Source organism: Pleurodeles waltl, chromosome 11 (assembly GCF_031143425.1).
Source record: "Pleurodeles waltl isolate 20211129_DDA chromosome 11, aPleWal1.hap1.20221129, whole genome shotgun sequence".
Lineage (NCBI taxonomy): Eukaryota > Metazoa > Chordata > Amphibia > Caudata > Salamandridae > Pleurodeles > Pleurodeles waltl.
Window position 1 is genome coordinate 587,940,605 of NC_090450.1, and position 15,999 is coordinate 587,956,603.

Consider the following 15,999-nt stretch of genomic DNA (forward strand, 5'->3'; position numbering starts at 1 on the left):
AAAAGTACAATATGACAAAGTGGTAAGTAGTTGCAAAGTACTTATCCCACCACTGCACAACCAATGTAGGAGGCTGGACTGGCTTGTAGTGGGTACCAAGAGGTACCTACACCTTGCACCAGGCCCAGGTATCCCTTATTAGTGTAGAGGGGTGTCTAGCAGCTTAGGCTGATAGAAAAGGTAGCTTAGCAGAGCAGCTTAGGCTGAACTAGGAGACGAGTGAAGCTCCTACAGTACCACTAGTGTCACTTGCACAATATCATAAGAAAACACAATACACAGATATACTAAAAATAAAGGTACTTTATTTTTATGACAATGTGCCAAAGTATCTCAGTGAGTACCCTCAGTATGAGGATAGCAAATATACACAACATATATGTACACAATACCAAAATATGCAGTAATAGCATTAGAAAACAGTGCAAACAATGTATAGTCACAATAGAATGCAATGGGGGCACATAGGGATAGGGGCAACACAAACCATATACTCCAAAAGTGGAATGGGAACCACGAATGGACCCCAAACCTATGTGACCTTGTAGAGGGTCACTGGGACTGTAAGAAAACAGTGAGGGTTAGAAAAATAGCCCACCCCAAGACCCTGAAAAGTGGGTGCAAAGGGCACTAAAGTTCCCCAAAGGACATAGAAGTCGTGATAGGGGAATTCTGCAGGAAAGACACAAACCAGCAATACAACAACGATGGATTTCCGGATGAGAGTACCTGTGGAACAAGGGGACCAAGTCCAAAAGTCACGATCAAGTCGGGAGTGGGCAGATGCCCAGGAAATGCCAGCTGTGGGTGCAAAGAAGCTGCCGCCGGATGGTAGAAGATATGGATTCTGCAAGAACGACAAGGGCTAGAAATGTCCCCTTTGGAGGATGGATGTCCCACATCGTGAAGAGTCGTGCAGACGTGTTTCCGTGCAGAAAGACCGCAAACAAGCCTTGCTAGCTGCAAAGGTCGCGGTTAGGGTTTTTGGATGCTGCTGTGGCCCAGGAGGGACCAGGATGTCGCCAATTGCGTGAGGAGACAGAGGGGGCATCCAGCAAGATAAAGAGCCCACTCAGAAGCAAGCAGCACCCGCAGAAGTGCCGGAACAGGCACTACAAAGTGAAGTGAACCGGAGCTCACCCGAAGTTGCACTAGAGGGTCCCACGAAACCGGAGGACAACTCAGGAGGTTGTGCAATGCAGGTTAGAGTGCCGGGGACCCAGGCTTGGCTGTGCACAAAGGAAATCCTGGAAGAGTGCTCAGGAGCCGGAGTAGCTGCAAAACAAGTGGTTCCCAGCAATGCAGTCTAGCGTGGGAAGGCAAAGACTTACCTCCACCAAACTTGGACTGAAGAGTCACTGGACTGTGGGAGTCACTTGGACAGAGTTGCTGAGTTCAAGGGACCTCGCTCGTCGTGCTGAGAGGAGACCCAGAGGACCGGTGATGCAGTTCTTTGGTGCCTGCGGTTGCAGGGGGAAGATTCCATCGACCCATGGGAGATTTCTTCGGAGCTTCTAGTGCAGAGAAAAGGCAGACTACCCCCACAGCATGCACCACCAGGAAAACAGTCGAGAAGGCGGCAGGATCAGCGTTACAAGGTCGCAGTAGTCGTCGTTGCTACTTTGTTGCAGTTTTGCAGGTTTCCAGCGCGGTCAGCAGTCGATTCCTTGGCAGAAGGTGAAGAGAGAGATGCAGAGGAACTCTGATGAGCTCTTGCATTCGTTATCTAAGGAATTCCCCAAAGCAGAGACCCTAAATAGCCAGAAAAGGAGGTTTGGCTACCTAGGAGAGAGGATGGGCTAGCAACACCTGAAGGAGCCTATCAGAAGGAGTCTCTGACATCACCTGCTGGCACTGGCCACTCAGAGCAGTCCAGTGTGCCAGCAGAACCTCTGTTTCCAAGATGGCAGAGGTCTGGAGCACACTGGAGGAGCTCTGGGCACCTCCCAGGGGAGGTGCAGGTCAGGGGAGTGGTCACTCCCCTTTCATTTGTCCAGTTTCGCGCCAGAGCAGGGCTGAGGGATCCCTGAACCGGTGCAGACTGGCTTATGCAGAGATGGGCACCATCTGTTCCCATCAAAGCATTTCCAGAGGCTGGGGGAGGCTACTCCTCCCCAGCCCTGACACCTTTTTCCAAAGGGAGAGGGTGTAACACCCTCTCACTGAGGAAGTCCTTTGTTCTGCCTTCCTGGGCCAAGCCTGGCTGGACCCCAGGAGGGTAGAAACCTGTCTGAGGGGTTGGCAGCAGCAGCAGCTGCAGTGAAACCCCAGGAAAGGTAGTTTGGCAAAACCCGGGTCTGAGCTACAGACTCGGGGGATCATGGAATTGTCTCCCCAATGCCAGAATGGCATTGGGGTGACAATTCCATGATCCTAGACATGTTACATGGCCATGTTCGGAGTTACCATTGTGACGCTATACATATGTCGTGACATATGTATAGTGCACTCGTGTAATGGTGTCCCCGCACTTACAAAGTCCGGGGAATTTGCCCTGAACAATGTGGGAGCACCTTGGCTAGTGCCAGGGTGTCCACACACTAAGTAACTTAGCACCCAACCTTTACCAGGTAAAGGTTAGACATATAGGTGACTTATAAGTTACTTAGGTGCAGTGGTAAATGGCTGTGAAATAACGTGGACGTTATTTCACTCAGGCTGCACTGGCAGGCCTGTGTAAGAATTGTCAGAGCTCCCTATCGGTGGCAAAAGAAATGCTGCAGCCCATAGGGATCTCCTGGAACCCCAATACCCTGGGTACCTCAGTACCATATACTAGGGAATTATAAGGGTGTTCCAGTATGCCAATGTGAATTGGTGAAATTGGTCACTAGCCTGTTAGTGACAATTTAGAAAGCAGAGAGAGCATAACCACTGAGGTTCTGGTTAGCAGAGCCTCAGTGAGATAGTTAGTCATCACGCCAGACTGCATTGCTGGGAACCGCGACTTTTGCAGCTACTCCGACCTCTGTGCACTTCCGGCGGAAATCCTTTGTGCACAGCCAAGCCTGGGTCCACGGCACTCTAACCTGCATTGCACGACTTTCTAAGTTGTCCTCCGGCGACGTGGGACTCCTTTGTGCGACTTCGGGTGAGCACCGTTTCACTCCTCTTCGTAGTGCCTGTTCCGGCACTTTTGCGGGTGCTGCCTGCTTCTGAGAGGGCTCCTTGTCTTGCTCGACGCCCCCTCTGTCCCCAGACGCAATTGGCGACATCCTGGTCCCCCCTGGGCAACAGCAGCATCCAAAAACACCAACCGCACGACTTGCAGCTAGCAAGGCTTGTTGCCGGTCTTTCTTCAGGAAAACACTTCTGCACGACTCTCCACGGCATGGGGGATCCATCCTCCAAACGGGAAGTCTCTAGCCCTTGTCGTTCCTGCAGAATCCTCAGCTTCTACTGTCCAGTAGCAGCTTCTTTGCACCCACAGCTGGCATTTCCTGGGCATCTGCACATCTCCGACTTGCTTGTGACTTTTGGACTTGGTCCCCTTGTTCCACAGGTACCCTCGACTGGAAATACATTGTTGTTGCATTGCTGGTTTGTGTCTTTCCTGCAGAATTCCCCTATCACGACTTCTATGTCCTTTGGGGAACTTTAGTGCACTTTGCACTCACTTTTCAGGGTCTTGGGGTGGGCTATTTTTCTAACCCTAACTGTTTTCTTACAGTCCCAGCGACCCTCTACAAGGTCATATAGGTTTGGGGTCCATTCGTGGTTCGCATTCCACTTTTGGAGTATATGGTTTGTGTTGCCCCTATCCCTATGTGTCCCCATTGCATCCTAATGTAACTATACATTGTTTCCACTGTTTTCTAATACTATACTGCATATTTTTGGTATTGTGTACATATATCTTGTGTATATTTGCTATCCTCATACTGAGGGTACTCACTGAGATACTTTTGGCATATTGTCATAAAAATAAAGTACCTTTATTTTTAGTATATCTGTGTATTGTGTTTTCTTATGATATTGTGCATATGACACTTGTGGTACTGTAGGAGCTTCACTCGTCTCCTAGTTCAGCCTAAGCTGCTCTGCTAAGCTGCCATTATCTATCAGCCTAAGCTGCTAGACACCCTATACATTAATAAGGGATATCTGGGCCTGGTGCAAGGTGTAAGTACCCCTTGGTACTCACTACAAGCCAGTCCAGCCTCCTACATTGGTTGTGCAGCGGTGGGATAAGTCCTTTGCAACTACTTACTGTGAGAAGGTAGCCTCTTTCTAGCCTTGTTACCCCCACTTTTGGCCTGTTTGTGAGTGTATGTCAGGGTGTTTGTCACTGTTTTCACTGTCTCACTGGGATCCTGATAGCCAGGCCTCAGTGCTCATAGTGAAAACACCATGTTTTCAGTATGGTTGTTATGTGTCACTGGGATCCTGCTAGTCAGGACCCCAGTGCTCATAGGTTTGTGGCCTATATGTATATGTCACTGGGACCCTGTCACACAGGGCCCCAGTGCTCATAGGTGTGCATGTATATGTTCCCTGTGTGGTGCCTAACTGTCTCACTGAGGCTCTGCTAACCAGAACCTCAGTGGTTATGCTCTCTCATTACTTTCAAATTGTCACTAACAGGCTAGTGACCAATTTTACCAATTTACATTGGCTTACTGGAACACCCTTATAATTCCCTAGTATATGGTACTGAGGTACCCAGGGTATTGGGGTTCCAGGAGATCCCTATGGGCTGCAGCATTTCTTTTGCCACCCATAGGGAGCTCTGACAATTCTTACACAGGCCTGCCACTGCAGCCTGAGTGAAATAACGTCCACGTTATTTCACAGCCATTTTACACTGCACTTAAGTAACTTATAAGTCACCTATATGTCTAACCTTTACCTGGTAAAGGTTAGGTGCAAAGTTACTTAGTGTGAGGGCACCCTGGCACTAGCCAAGGTGCCCCCACATTGTTCAGAGCCAATTCACTGAACTTTGTGAGTGCGGGGACACCATTACACGCGTGCACTACATATAGGTCACTACCTATATGTAGCTTCACCATGGTAACTCCGAATATGGCCATGTAACATGTCTATGATCATGGAATTGCCCCCTCTATGCCATCCTGGCATTGTTGGTACAATTCCATGATCCCAGTGGTCTGTAGCACAGACCCTGGTACTGCCAGACTGCCCTTCCTGGGGTTTCTCTGCAGCTGCTGCTGCTGCCAACCCCTCAGACAGGCAGCTGCCCTCCTGGGGTCCAGCCAGGCCTGGCCCAGGATGGCAGAACAAAGAACTTCCTCTGAGAGAGGGTGTGACACCCTCTCCCTTTGGAAAATGGTGTGAAGGCAGGGGAGGAGTAGCCTCCCCCAGCCTCTGGAAATGCTTTGTTGGGCACAGATGTGCCCAATTCTGCATAAGCCAGTCTACACCGGTTCAGGGACCCCTTAGCCCCTGCTCTGGCGCGAAACTGGACAAAGGAAAGGGGAGTGACCACTCCCCTGACCTGCACCTCCCCTGGGAGGTGTCCAGAGCTCCTCCAGTGTGCTCCAGACCTCTGCCATCTTGGAAACAGAGGTGCTGCTGGCACACTGGACTGCTCTGAGTGGCCAGTGCCACCAGGTGACGTCAGAGACTCCTGCTGATAGGCTCCTTCAGGTGTTAGTAGCCTTTCCTCTCTCCTAGGTAGCCAAACCCTCTTTTCTGGCTATTTGGGGTCTCTGTCTCTGGGGAAACTTCAGATAACGAATGCATGAGCTCAGCCGAGTTCCTCTGCATCTCCCTCTTCACCTTCTGATAAGGAATCGACCGCTGACCGCGCTGGAAGCCTGCAAACCTGCAACATAGTAGCAAAGACGACTACTGCAACTCTGTAACGCTGATCCTGCCGCCTTCTCGACTGTTTTCCTGCTTGTGCATGCTGTGGGGGTAGTCTGCCTCCTCTCTGCACCAGAAGCTCCAAAGAAATCTCCCGTGGGTCGACGGAATCTTCCCCCTGCAACCGCAGGCACCAAAAAGCTGCATCTCCGGTCCCTTGGGTCTCCTCTCAGCACGACGAGCGAGGTCCCTCGAATCCAGCGACACCGTCCAAGTGACCCCCACAGTCCAGTGACTCTTCAGCCCAAGTTTGGTGGAGGTAAGTCCTTGCCTCACCTCGCTGGGCTGCATTGCTGGGAACCGCGACTTTGCAAGCTACTCCGGCCCCTGTGCACTTCCGGCGGAAATCCTTCGTGCACAGCCAAGCCTGGGTCCACGGCACTCTAACCTGCATTGCACGACTTTCTAAGTTGGTCTCCGGCGACGTGGGACTCCTTTGTGCAACTTCGGCGAGCACCGTTTCACGCATCCTCGTAGTGCCTGTTTCTGGCACTTCTCCGGGTGCTACCTGCTTCAGTGAGGGCTCTTTGTCTTGCTCGACGTCCCTTCTCTCTGCAGGTCCAATTTGCGACCTCCTGGTCCCTCCTGGGCCCCAGTAGCGTCCAAAAACGCCAAACGCACGATTTGCGTGTAGCAACGCTTGTTGGCGTCCATCCGGCGGGAAAACACTTCTGCACGACTCTCCAAGGCGTGGGGGATCCATCCTCCAAAGGGGAAGTCTCTAGCCCTTGTCGTTCCTGCAGTATTCACAGTTCTTCAGCCTAGTAAGAGCTTCTTTGCACCAACCGCTGGCATTTCTTGGGCATCTGCCCATCTCCGAGTTGCTTGTGACTTTTGGACTTGGTCCCCTTGTTCCACAGGTACCCTCAGTCAGGAATCCATCGTTGTTGCATTGCTGATTTGTGTTTTCCTTGCATTTTCCCTCTAACACGACTATTTTGTCCTTAGGGGAACTTTAGTGCACTTTGCACTCACTTTTCAGGGTCTTGGGGAGGGTTATTTTTCTAACTCTCACTATTTTCTAATAGTCCCAGCGACCCTCTACAAGGTCACATAGGTTTGGGGTCCATTCGTGGTTCGCATTCCACTTCTGGAGTATATGGTTTGTGTTGCCCCTATCCCTATGTTTCCCCATTGCATCCTATTGTAACTATACATTGTTTGCACTGTTTTCTAAGACTATACTGCATATTTTTGCTATTGTGTATATATATCTTGTGTATATTTCCTATCCTCTCACTGAGGGTACACTCTAAGATACTTTGGCATATTGTCATAAAAATAAAGTACCTTTATTTTTAGTATAACTGTGTATTGTGTTTTCTTATGATATTGTGCATATGACACTAAGTGGTACTGTAGTAGCTTCACACGTCTCCTAGTTCAGCCTAAGCTGCTCTGCTAAGCTACCATTATCTATCAGCCTAAGCTGCTAGACACCCTATACACTAAGAAGGGATAACTGGGCCTGGTGCAAGGTGCAAGTACCCCTTGGTACTCACTACAAGCCAGTCCAGCCTCCTACATTGGTTGTGCAGCGGTGGGATAAGTGCTTTGAGACTACTTACCACTCTTGTCATTGTACTTTTCATAAGAGAAAAATATACAAAACAAGGTCAGTGTATATACACATAGCCAAAAAGTTTTGCATTTCCTCTTTTCACTCTTTTCTAAGTGCTGAAAAGTACTTCTAAACTTTCAAAAAGTTCTTAAAAGTTTAAAAAGTTTTTTCTGTCTTTCCAAAAAGTTCTGAAAACTTTTTTCTCTTTTGCTATCACTTTAACTCTCTCTAAAAAATGTCTGGCACAGGCCAAAAAGTTGAACTGTCCAAACTTGCATATGATCACCTTAGCTGGAAAGGAGCAAGGAGTCTCTGCATAGAGAGAGGTTTGAGTGTAGGGAAGAATCCTTCCTTAGAACTGTTAATTAATATGCTTAGAGTACAGGATAAGGCCATAAGTGCCCAATCTGTAGAAAAAGTAGCTAATGGTTCTCAATCTGATCCAGGGACTCCCCCAGGAAAAGGTTCAGGAAAGAAACTTCTCAGCCTGCCCATTACTAGACAGTCTAGCATAGTTGGTACAGAGGTTGAATCACATCATACTGATGATGTGCTCTCACATTATGCTGGTAGCCAAGCTGTTAGGGTGCCCTCTGTAAGGGACAGGTCTCCTTCTGTTCATTCCCATCATACCTCTGTATCTAGAAATGTCCCTCCCACCCACCCTGATGACAGATTGTTGGAAAGGGAGCTCAATAGATTGAGAGTGGAACAAACCAGACTGAAGCTCAAGAAGCAACAGCTGGATTTGGATAGACAGTCTTTAGAAATAGAGAGGGAAAGACAGAAAATGGGTTTAGATACCCATGGTGGCAGCAGCAGTATTCCCCATAGTCATCCTGCAAAAGAGCATGATTCCAGGAATCTGCATAAGATAGTTCCCCCTTACAAGGAGGGGGATGACATTAACAAGTGGTTTGCTGCACTTGAGAGGGCCTGTGCTGTACAGGATGTCCCTCAAAGGCAGTGGGCTGCTATCCTATGGCTATCATTTACTGGAAAAGGTAGGGATAGGCTCCTTACTGTAAAAGAAAATGATGCTAACAATTTCCAAGTTCTTAAGAATGCACTCCTGGATGGTTATGGCTTAACCACTGAACAGTACAGGATCAAGTTCAGAGATACCAAAAAGGAGTCTTCACAAGACTGGGTTGATTTCATTGACCAGGCAGTGAAGGCCTTGGAGGGGTGGTTACATGGCAGTAAAGTTACTGATTATGACAGCCTGTATAACACAATCCTGAGAGAGCATATACTTAATAATTGTGTGTCTGATTTGTTGCACCAGTACCTGGTAGACTCTGATCTGACCTCTCCCCAAGAATTGGGAAAGAAGGCAGACAAATGGGTCAGAACAAGGGTGAACAGAAAAGTTCATACAGGGGGTGACAAAGATGGCAATAAGAAGAAAGATGGTGAAAAATCTCAAGATAAGCATGGGGATAAGGGTAAAACCAAAGATCCCACTTCAAATCTTAAACACTCTTCAGAGGGTGGGGATAAAACAAATTCTTCCTCTTCTTCCCAACCTGCACACATTAAAAAGCCTTGGTGCTTTGTGTGTAAGAACAGAGGCCATAGGCCAGGGGATAAGTCCTGTCCAGGTAAACCCCCTGAGCCTACCACCACTAATACATCAAGCTCTAGTGCCCCTAGCAGTAGTGGTACTAGTGGTGGGACTGCTGGCAACAGTCAAGCAAAGGGTGTAGTTGGGTTCACTTATGGGTCCATAGTGGAAACTGATGTAATCAGTCCCAAGACAGTTTCTGTCACACCTAGTGGCACTGGCCTTGCCACACTGGCTGCTTGTCCCCTTACAATGGATAAGTACAGGCAGACAGTTTCAATAAATGGTGTTGAGGCCTTGGCCTACAGGGACACAGGTGCCAGTTTCACTTTGGTGACTGAAAACCTAGTGCCTCCTGAACAACACATCATTGGACAACAGTATAAGATTATTGATGTCCATAACTCCACTAAGTTTCTTCCCTTAGCTATAATTCAGTTTAGTTGGGGTGGAGTTACTGGCCCTAAGCAGGTGGTGGTATCACCTAGCTTACCTGTAGACTGTCTCTTAGGTAATGACCTAGAGGCCTCAGGTTGGGCTGATGTAGAGTTTTATGCCCATGCAGCCATGCTGGGCATCCCTGAGGAATTGTTCCCTCTCATTTCAAGTGAAATGAAAAAGCAAAGGAGAGAAGGCCTGAAAACTCAGGATCCCTCTCCATCAACAGGTAAAAAGGGTATCACAGTATCCCCTAACCACCCTACCATTCAGGATACTATTCCTGTGGTGGGAGAAACCTCTCCTGGGGTGGCACCTGTTCCAAGGGAATCATCAGCTGGCAAAGCTGGACTCCCTGAGGTGGAAGTACCTCTCTGTGGGATAACTAACATTGGTGACAAAAAGAGCACCATTTTAGTTAACATGGAGCATCCCTCCAACCCTCCCAGAGAAACTTTAGTGCAGAAACCCTGTACTGCCTCACAACACTTAGGACAGCATCCCTGCCCTAGTGTGGAGCTCATAGGACAGCATCCCTGCCCTGCTCCAACTCAAGAGAAACAGCATCCCTGTTCTCTCTTCCAGCCAAATGGACAAAGTTTTTGCCCAGCCATGGCTTTTCTGAGACAGCATCCCTGTCTGGCATTTCCATCACTACAAATAGGTTCAGTGGACAATTCCCACTGCTCTAAACTAAAACTTACTGATAGAAACTCTGAAAATACATCTTCACATTGTTGCTTAGCTAAAAAACTTCAAACAGGGTGGTTTACATCCCCACAGGGAAGTAACCATATAGTGGATGATAAAGGGAGTAACCAGTCTATTGCAGAGCTACTCTCTACTTATCACCACTTAGACAATAAAGTCTCAACTGGCCAAGGTTAGCCTTATTGTCCTTCGTTTGGGGGGGGGTTGTGTGAGAAGGTAGCCTCTTTCTAGCCTTGTTACCCCCACTTTTGGCCTGTTTGTGAGTGTATGTCAGGGTGTTTGTCACTGTTTTCACTGTCTCACTGGGATCCTGATAGCCAGGCCTCAGTGCTCATAGTGAAAACACCATGTTTTCAGTATGGTTGTTATGTGTCACTGGGATCCTGCTAGTCAGGACCCCAGTGCTCATAGGTTTGTGGCCTATATGTATATGTCACTGGGACCCTGTCACACAGGGCCCCAGTGCTCATAGGTGTGCATGTATATGTTCCCTGTGTGGTGCCTAACTGTCTCACTGAGGCTCTGCTAACCAGAACCTCAGTGGTTATGCTCTCTCATTACTTTCAAATTGTCACTAACAGGCTAGTGACCAATTTTACCAATTTACATTGGCTTACTGGAACACCCTTATAATTCCCTAGTATATGGTACTGAGGTACCCAGGGTATTGGGGTTCCAGGAGATCCCTATGGGCTGCAGCATTTCTTTTGCCACCCATAGGGAGCTCTGACAATTCTTACACAGGCCTGCCACTGCAGCCTGAGTGAAATAACGTCCACGTTATTTCACAGCCATTTTACACTGCACTTAAGTAACTTATAAGTCACCTATATGTCTAACCTTTACCTGGTAAAGGTTAGGTGCAAAGTTACTTAGTGTGAGGGCACCCTGGCACTAGCCAAGGTGCCCCCACATTGTTCAGAGCCAATTCACTGAACTTTGTGAGTGCGGGGACACCATTACACGCGTGCACTACATATAGGTCACTACCTATATGTAGCTTCACCATGGTAACTCCGAATATGGCCATGTAACATGTCTATGATCATGGAATTGCCCCCTCTATGCCATCCTGGCATTGTTGGTACAATTCCATGATCCCAGTGGTCTGTAGCACAGACCCTGGTACTGCCAGACTGCCCTTCCTGGGGTTTCTCTGCAGCTGCTGCTGCTGCCAACCCCTCAGACAGGCAGCTGCCCTCCTGGGGTCCAGCCAGGCCTGGCCCAGGATGGCAGAACAAAGAACTTCCTCTGAGAGAGGGTGTGACACCCTCTCCCTTTGGAAAATGGTGTGAAGGCAGGGGAGGAGTAGCCTCCCCCAGCCTCTGGAAATGCTTTGTTGGGCACAGATGTGCCCAATTCTGCATAAGCCAGTCTACACCGGTTCAGGGACCCCTTAGCCCCTGCTCTGGCGCGAAACTGGACAAAGGAAAGGGGAGTGACCACTCCCCTGACCTGCACCTCCCCTGGGAGGTGTCCAGAGCTCCTCCAGTGTGCTCCAGACCTCTGCCATCTTGGAAACAGAGGTGCTGCTGGCACACTGGACTGCTCTGAGTGGCCAGTGCCACCAGGTGACGTCAGAGACTCCTGCTGATAGGCTCCTTCAGGTGTTAGTAGCCTTTCCTCTCTCCTAGGTAGCCAAACCCTCTTTTCTGGCTATTTGGGGTCTCTGTCTCTGGGGAAACTTCAGATAACGAATGCATGAGCTCAGCCGAGTTCCTCTGCATCTCCCTCTTCACCTTCTGATAAGGAATCGACCGCTGACCGCGCTGGAAGCCTGCAAACCTGCAACATAGTAGCAAAGACGACTACTGCAACTCTGTAACGCTGATCCTGCCGCCTTCTCGACTGTTTTCCTGCTTGTGCATGCTGTGGGGGTAGTCTGCCTCCTCTCTGCACCAGAAGCTCCGAAGAAATCTCCCGTGGGTCGACGGAATCTTCCCCCTGCAACCGCAGGCACCAAAAAGCTGCATCTCCGGTCCCTTGGGTCTCCTCTCAGCACGACGAGCGAGGTCCCTCGAATCCAGCGACACCGTCCAAGTGACCCCCACAGTCCAGTGACTCTTCAGCCCAAGTTTGGTGGAGGTAAGTCCTTGCCTCACCTCGCTGGGCTGCATTGCTGGGAACCGCGACTTTGCAAGCTACTCCGGCCCCTGTGCACTTCCGGCGGAAATCCTTCGTGCACAGCCAAGCCTGGGTCCACGGCACTCTAACCTGCATTGCACGACTTTCTAAGTTGGTCTCCGGCGACGTGGGACTCCTTTGTGCAACTTCGGCGAGCACCGTTTCACGCATCCTCGTAGTGCCTGTTTCTGGCACTTCTCCGGGTGCTACCTGCTTCAGTGAGGGCTCTTTGTCTTGCTCGACGTCCCTTCTCTCTGCAGGTCCAATTTGCGACCTCCTGGTCCCTCCTGGGCCCCAGTAGCGTCCAAAAACGCCAAACGCACGATTTGCGTGTAGCAACGCTTGTTGGCGTCCATCCGGCGGGAAAACACTTCTGCACGACTCTCCAAGGCGTGGGGGATCCATCCTCCAAAGGGGAAGTCTCTAGCCCTTGTCGTTCCTGCAGTATTCACAGTTCTTCAGCCTAGTAAGAGCTTCTTTGCACCAACCGCTGGCATTTCTTGGGCATCTGCCCATCTCCGAGTTGCTTGTGACTTTTGGACTTGGTCCCCTTGTTCCACAGGTACCCTCAGTCAGGAATCCATCGTTGTTGCATTGCTGATTTGTGTTTTCCTTGCATTTTCCCTCTAACACGACTATTTTGTCCTTAGGGGAACTTTAGTGCACTTTGCACTCACTTTTCAGGGTCTTGGGGAGGGTTATTTTTCTAACTCTCACTATTTTCTAATAGTCCCAGCGACCCTCTACAAGGTCACATAGGTTTGGGGTCCATTCGTGGTTCGCATTCCACTTCTGGAGTATATGGTTTGTGTTGCCCCTATCCCTATGTTTCCCCATTGCATCCTATTGTAACTATACATTGTTTGCACTGTTTTCTAAGACTATACTGCATATTTTTGCTATTGTGTATATATATCTTGTGTATATTTCCTATCCTCTCACTGAGGGTACACTCTAAGATACTTTGGCATATTGTCATAAAAATAAAGTACCTTTATTTTTAGTATAACTGTGTATTGTGTTTTCTTATGATATTGTGCATATGACACTAAGTGGTACTGTAGTAGCTTCACACGTCTCCTAGTTCAGCCTAAGCTGCTCTGCTAAGCTACCATTATCTATCAGCCTAAGCTGCTAGACACCCTATACACTAAGAAGGGATAACTGGGCCTGGTGCAAGGTGCAAGTACCCCTTGGTACTCACTACAAGCCAGTCCAGCCTCCTACACTTACCACTTTTGTCATTGTACTTTTCATAAGAGAAAAATATACAAAACAAGTTCAGTGTATGTACACCTAACCAAAAAGTTTTGCATTTCCTCTTTTCACTCTTTTCTAAGTGCTGAAAAGTACCTCTAAACTTTCTTTAAAAAGTTCTTAAAAGTTTAAAAAGTTTTTTTTTCTGTCTTTCAAAAGTTCTAAAAAACTTTTTCTCACTTTTTCTGTCACTTAAACACTTTCTAAAAATGTCTGGTACAGGCCAAACTGTTGATCTGTCCAAAATTGCTTATGATCACCTTAGCTGAAGGAGCAAGGAGTCTCTGCATAGAAAGAGGTTTAAGTGTAGGGAAGAATCCCCCCAGAGAACTATTGGTTAACATGCTCATAGAACAAGATAAGGCCAAGGGTGCCCCATCTGTTGATAAAGTAGCTAATGGTTCACAATCTGATCCAGGGACTCCCCTAGAAAAAGATTCAGGAAAGAAACTTCCTAGCCTGCCCATTACTAGACAGCCTAGCATAGTTGGTACTGATATTGAGTCATACCATACTGATAGTGTTGTCTCACATCATAGCAAGAGTATTCCTTCTCACCATAGTAGAAGTGATGTTTCTGTTAACCAAGCTGTTAGGATGCCTTCAGTAAGGGATGGGTCCCCTTCTGTTCATTCTCACCATACTTCTGTTTCAAGGAATGTCCCTCCCACCCACCCTGATGACAGATTGTTAGAAAGGGAGCTCAATAGAGTGAGAGTGGAACAAACCAGACTGAAGCTCAAGAAGCAACAGCTGGATTTGGATAGACAGTCCTTAGAAGTAGAGAAGGAAAGAAAGAAGTTGGGTTTAGAAACCCATGGTGGCAGCAGCAGTATTCCCAATAGTCATCCTGCAAAAGAGCATGATTCTAGGAATCTGCACAAGATAGTTCCCCCTTATAAGGAGGGGGGTGACATTAACAAGTGGTTTGCTGTACTTGAGAGGGCCTGTGTTGTACAGGATGTCCCTCAAAGGCAGTGGGCTGCTATCCTATGGCTATCATTTAGTGGAAAGGGTAGGGATAGGCTCCTTACTGTGAAAGAAAGTGATGCCAATAAATTTACAGTTCTTAAGAATGCACTCCTGGATGGTTATGGCTTAACCACTGAACAGCACAGGATGAAATTCAGAGAGACCAAAAAGGAGTCTTCACAAGACTGGGTTGATTTCATTGACCATTCAGTGAAGGCCTTGGAGGGGTGGTTACATGGCAGTAAAGTTACTGATTATGAAAGCCTGTATAACTTGATCCTGAGAGAGCATATTCTTAATAATTGTGTGTCTGATTTATTGCACCAGTACTTGGTGGACTCTGATCTGACCTCTCCCCAAGAATTGGGAAAGAAGGCAGACAAATGGGTCAGAACAAGAGTGAACAGAAAAGCTCATACAGGGGGTGACAAAGATGGCAATAAGAAGAAGGATGGTAAGTCTTCTGACAAGGGTGGGGACAAATCTAAAAATGAGTCTTCATCAGGCCCACAAAAACACTCTGGTGGGGGTGGTGGGTCCAAATCCTCTTCAAATCAAAACAAAGAAAAGAAACCATGGTGCTATTTATGTAAAATAAAAGGCCACTGGACAACAGATCCCAGCTGTCCAAAGAAAAGCACCAAGCCTCCCCCTACCACAACCCCTACTGCAACCTCTAATGCCCCTACTAATAGCAGTGGTGGTGGGAGCAAAGCTACTAATAGCCAATCTAAGGGAGTAGCTGGGCTCAGTTTTGGTAACTTAGTTGGGGTTGGTCTTGTTAGGGAGACCACAGAGGCTGTGTTAGTCTCTGAGGGGGCTATTGATTTAGCCACCTTGGTTGCTTGTCCCCTTAACATGGATAAGTACAAGCAACTACCCCTAATAAATGGTGTTGAGGTTCAGGCCTACAGGGACACAGGTGCCAGTGTTACAATGGTAATAGAGAAACTGGTCCACCCTGAACAACACCTACTTGGTCACCAGTACCAAGTAACCGATGCTCATAACAACACCCTTAGCCACCCCATGGCTGTTGTGAATCTCAACTGGTGGGGGGGGGGGTTACTGGCCCAGAGAAAGTTGTGGTTGCCTAAGATTTACCTGTAGACTGTCTATTAGGGAATGATTTAGAGACATCAGCTTGGGCAGAAGTGGAGTTGGAGGCTCATGCAGCAATGCTGGGCATCCCAGGGCATATTTTTGCTTTGACCAGGGCTCAGGCCAAAAAGCAAAAAGGACAGGGTGACTTGGATCCTGGAAGAATGGACCAAGTGCTCCCTAAAGCTAGGGCTAGTAGAAGTAAAGCACTACCTACTATCCCTCCCTCTACAGTGGATTCTACTTCTGAGGAAGAAGAATTTCCACCCTGTGCAGAACCTACACCAGAGGAGCTGGAAGCAGACACTGCTGAGCTTTTGGGTGAAGGGGGGCCTGCCAGGGAGGAGCTGAGTGTGGCACAGCAGACCTGTCCCACACTAGAGGGTCTAAGACAGCAAGCTGACAAACAAGCAAATGGGGATGTCAGTGACTCTCACAG